Source organism: Hordeum vulgare, chromosome 5H (genome assembly GCF_904849725.1).
Source record: "Hordeum vulgare subsp. vulgare chromosome 5H, MorexV3_pseudomolecules_assembly, whole genome shotgun sequence".
Classification (NCBI taxonomy): domain Eukaryota; kingdom Viridiplantae; phylum Streptophyta; class Magnoliopsida; order Poales; family Poaceae; genus Hordeum; species Hordeum vulgare.
The window spans coordinates 86,629,440-86,634,773 of NC_058522.1; the positions used below are offsets into that span (position 1 = coordinate 86,629,440).

The 5,334-nt window shown below is 42.5% G+C and overlaps 1 pseudogene; it reads left to right on the forward strand.

Annotated features, from left to right (window-relative positions):
• The first annotated feature begins 1,656 nt into the window (after positions 1–1,656).
• On the forward strand, positions 1,657–4,850 carry LOC123395796 (annotated as a pseudogene).
• The last annotated feature ends 484 nt before the right edge of the window (positions 4,851–5,334 follow it).

Here is a 5,334-nt window from a genome sequence, read left to right on the forward strand (position 1 = left end):
TGGAGAATTTTTCTGGAATTCATGAAAAATACCTGTGCAAAGATCCATCGGAGGAGGTGAGCCAGTGGGCCACAAGCCCAAGAGGTGCGGCCAACCCCCAGGCCGCACCCACCAGGCTTGTGGAGCCCATAGAGCTCCACCGCCTCCAAACTCAGCTCTATTTAGTCCGTCTCACCCGGAAAAAATCAAGAAGAAGAGTTCATCGCGTTTTACGAAACGGAGGCGCCGCCACCTCCTGTTCTTCATCTGGAGGGCAGATATGGAGTCCGTTTTGGGCTCCGGGGACGGGAAATCGTCGCCATCGTCATCATCAACCTTCCTTGATCGCCAATTCCATGATGCTCTTCACCGTTTGTGAGTAATCTCATCGTAGGCTTGCTGGACGGTGATGAGTTGGATGAGATCTATCATGTAATTGATTTAGTTTTGACGGGGATTGATCCCTAGTATCCACTATGTTCTGAGATTGATGTTGCTACTACTTTGCCATGCTTAATGCTTGTCACCAAGGCCCGAGTGCCATGATTTCAGATCTGAACCTATTATGTTGTCGCTAATATATGTGTGTTTTAGATCCTATCTTGCAAGTTGTAGTCACCTACTATGTGTTATGACCCGGCAACCCCGGAGTGACAATAGCCAGAACCACTCCCGGAGATGACCATAGTATGAGGAGTTCATGTATTCACCAAGTGTTAATGTGTTGGTCCGGTTCTTTATTAAAAGGAGAACCTTAATATCACGTAGTTTTCATTAGGACCCCGTTGCCACGGGAGGGATGGACAATAGATGTCATGCAAGTTATTTTTCCTGAGCATGTATGACTACATACGGAATACATGACTACATTAGATTGATGAATGGGACCTAGTTACTTATCTCTCCGTGTTATAGCTGTTACATGATGAATCACATCCGGCATAATCATCCATCACCGATCCAATGCCTACGAGTCTTTCACTACTGGTCCTTGCTATGTTACTTTGCTGCTACTGTTACTCTGTCGCTACTGCTGTTAATTTGCTGCTACTGGTTACTGTTGCTACTGTTGCTATCATACTACCTTGCTACAGATACTTTGCTGCAGACACTAAGTCTTTTAGGTGTGGTTGAATTGACAACTCAGCTGCTAATACTTGAGAATATTCTTTCGATTCCCCTTGAGTCGAATCAATAAATTTGGGTTGAATACTCTACCCTCGAAAATTGTTACGAGCCCCTATACTTATGGGTTATCAATGGTCACCCCCGTCGCCGAAATCAGGCGAAATGGGTGCGGCGGTGGGCGCGGAGCTTTCTAGCTGCCCGAGGCAGATGGAAGCAGAACCTAGCGACGGGGATGTGCGGCAGCGGTGACGGCGGGATGTGCAAGTGGGAAATGGAAGCCGGCAGAAAAGCTTCGCGCGAAACGGCTCGCGGGTGCGGGATCCCATGGAAAAAATCCCGAAACGGCTCGATTTACGAAATCTATTCGAGCCGGGTAGAGGGGATGGATGTGTAAACCAGCGGTTATTTTAGCGGGCCGTCCGGTTTGCGGGGTAGGCTGAGAAATTAGATCTTAACCCACACTTTATTTTTCACTTTGATCATTTGCCCCTCCCCCTGAGATTGACGGGTGGGGTTGGTTCCACTTGCCATTCACACAATCCTAGGGCAAATCATCAAACCCCTGATAAAGTGTGGCAAATCATCTAATCCCCCCACCGCCAATACATCTCTGTTTCCGTCTACCTCCATGGCGCTGCCGTCTACCTCCAGGGGGATTATGGAGGTAGACGGAAACGGAGATGTATTGGCTGTGTCCCCTCGCCCCGCTTGCGGCAAGAAGCGGCCGCTTTCCCCCTCAATTCCTCCGAACGATGTTGCGGACTCGCCCAAGTCCAGCACCAGCGACGAGGACGACAACCCCTGGGCGCTCAGCGATGACGAAGAGGAGGATGAATACCACGGTAAGGCACTGTTTCCTCGGTAATGATGCGACGCTTCTGTTCTATACTTCGTTTAGATCTATGTGTATCCTGATGCAGTTGGCTCTCTGAATTGGAAACCAGTGCTTCTTGATCTAAGAAACTTCATCAAAAAGATTTATCCTGCAATATTAAATCTATGCGTATCTTTTTGCCGACTTAACTGCACCAACACCGGCACTGTTTGAATTTCACCCGAATACATTGCTTTGCTAACTGTTTGTGCGAAATTGAGACCTCGTTCAGTAGTTGAATCACTGTCTGTTGATATTTTCTTTGGGTAAACCTATGCCAGCTAATAAGTTTTAGGTATGTTGACATTTCAGTAACACAATACTGCCTTTTGGGGAAAACAATAAGCAGTAGTATTTGGTTACACACTCATTTGATCTTAAACTAATAAATTATAAGTATCACAAATCATTTTATAGGCACAGTTTCCTGGAAAACATTGGAAGTAACTTAAAATTTAGCTGGCTGTTCAATTGGAGCTCATACTACCTTATTCTATTTCAGGTTGTTATCCTCCTGTAATTGGGTCTAAGTTTATGGAATCTAGCCATAGTGAAGATCCTACCTGATCTTCCAAGCTGCGAACATGTTTGTAATAATCACACACACACACACACACACACAAACACACTTGGTATTAATACTAATTTCCACTTCAAAAGAGCATATATTTCTATGCATGTATACAGCCTTGTAGTATGCAGTTGATTTGGCAGCTAAGCTTTCTCAAGTGATATATACTTTTTCGAGGAATATTTCTCAAGTGATCCATCTAGAAATTGTGAACCATTTAATTTCGGCTTCTAAATCAATGATAGATGGTGCTCAATCTTTTTGGTTTTTGTTGATTTGGTTAACGCATTATTTCGCTATAGGGACGTATCACCCTTTTACAGTTGACGATTTCGCACGGGTCAGCAGTGATGATGATGAGCAGAGAGTTGCGGTGTATTTGAATCCAGAGATTTCTATCCGAGGCCCAAGGCCGATTATGAGATTTCCAGCATTTAAGCCAGAAAGCCGACATTCATGTGATATAGACTATCGACTTGCCGATGAATCTGAAAGTAAGTATTTTCTTAATTAAAAATCTGTCACAGAGATGCCCTGCAACAAATTATCATCTAGAGAGAAGTCCAAAGTTTCTCAGCTGGGGAAGAATTTTTGTTAAGAGTACCAAGATATCTTGACGAGTGGTTCCACCATACACCAAACTTGATCCTCAATAAATGATGGAAAACCCTTGTGCATTACCTGTCGATTTTAGGACTTGAACCCGGGTGGTTAGATTTACCTGCTGTCAATTTTCAGTGTTATGTTGTTCGTCTATTCAGATTGGCATCAAGTGATAGAAACTTGAGCATTTCCCCTTCCACCCCTAAATCCAAACTACTTTCCAGATCCCTCGTCTTCTCACATAGTTTGTTCACTTCTCAGTTCTTAGTCCATCCTTTGTGATAACAATGAACTAACAACATTTGGTATTATATTTTCCAGAACTGAACCACTCTTGATGGAACAAACCAGTTTTTCTCTCATCATTTGTTCATGATTATAGATCTCTGATAATACCTCATGCTCTGTTTGCTAATTTTGCAGTCAGTTTCAACAATGTTGGGACCGCTGATTGCTCACATAAGGGTCATTGCATGCCGATGGACTTGGTGCAGTTCATTGATCTCAAAATCGCTGTCTATCAACATGCCCAGCCTGGATGTGCCAAAATATTTGGTTTTTTTGCCACACGGGATCGGGTCGAACCTTTGCGCAATTATGTCTATAGGCGTGAAATTGAAAATTATGAAGCTGTAACTGTGAAGCCAAAGACGTTCTACTGGCCTACTTCTTTAATCATACTTACACTACACGTTCCTGAGATACAAGCACTGTATCGAAGAAATTGCTATATTTAGGCTTTATTCTGAAAGTCCGAGATACTCACCTGAGTGTGCGCTACAATATTTCAATAATATGCAGTTTAAAGGTACTAATTCACTATTAGACGTGACACTTAATTATATCCAGACCAGACACTTGTAGTGATTGCAGGCGGTCTACTGTAGTAATCACTAATTAAAGTACATGATGTCATGCCTGTTGATCCAAATTGTAGGGTATGGCATGTTTATCACTGACTAGCCCTGCTCGAGGTATTGGCATAAGGAGCTGTGTGTTGTTTGAATTCAAACTTTGTATATGTACTGAAGACCCACCTGAAGATGGGCCGAAAGGCGACCTTCTTATTGAAGGATGTATTGAATTCAACAATATGTATGAAACAAAATCATCCATTCAAAATCGGCGTCTTTATGGGGACAAGTGTTCACTGGATGTCAAGTTTGCAGCGCTGGTTAATGCAGTCCAGGCATTCGTTGATGTTGAGATACTCCGTGCTCCTGATTGTGGCCTTAATCTGAATCCTATGCCAAGACCAGTGGATACGACGACGTGATTTGTCTCTACCAGGGAGTTGCGGAAGCTGGCTGCAAAATAAGTTCAGTTGTAGCCGTGGTGATACGCAGCTGCGTGTATCTTCGTATCGAAGGGACCCCCAAAGATGACGGGCTTTCTCAGAAGCTGCTCCCCTGTGGTGCATGGGAAGACAGATTCGACACTTGCTATCATGGAATAGTCGATAAAGTTGTGAATCTTGACGAATTTACCACGATTTTGGTGAAAATTGCGCGGAGAACCTTGGATTCACCCGCAGCTTCCTATACAAATTACTCTAATATATGTAGCTTGAAGTTGGATTATTCGCCGTCTTGATGTTATGAGCACTCCACTTTGTTCCTGAACTAGAGTTATGTATCTGATGTTTTGAAACAACTAGATGAGGACCTACAGGCTGTACCGTCATTGATGTTGAAATTGGGTGAAGAATATTTCGGTCAGATTTAGTTGTATAGAACATGAATACTTAGATTAATAATATAAAAACTGAAACGAAAATACATATGACTAGCTGACTGCCCATGTGTTGCCACGGATAACAAACTTGTGCATCCAACCATTGATTAAAACATCATCACAATTCATGAAAAATAATGTAGATTATGATTATGACTTGTATCACATAAAAATTTTGCATGTATACTATTCCGAAACAATAATATACCACTTCGGATTCAGATGTGTTCCAAGAAAAACTATACTTCGACATTGTATGCAAATAAAAAAAACTAATTATACCCTAGTATGCTATAGATGATCTGTGTGACTATGCTTCCATTTTTGCTGTTGAACAATTTGCAAATACAAGTATAATACGAAAACAATAACGGCAATGCCCTCTGATTTTCCCGTCTAAACTAAAAACAGACCAATATGCCTCTATGTATTTCTTCTCATTTCT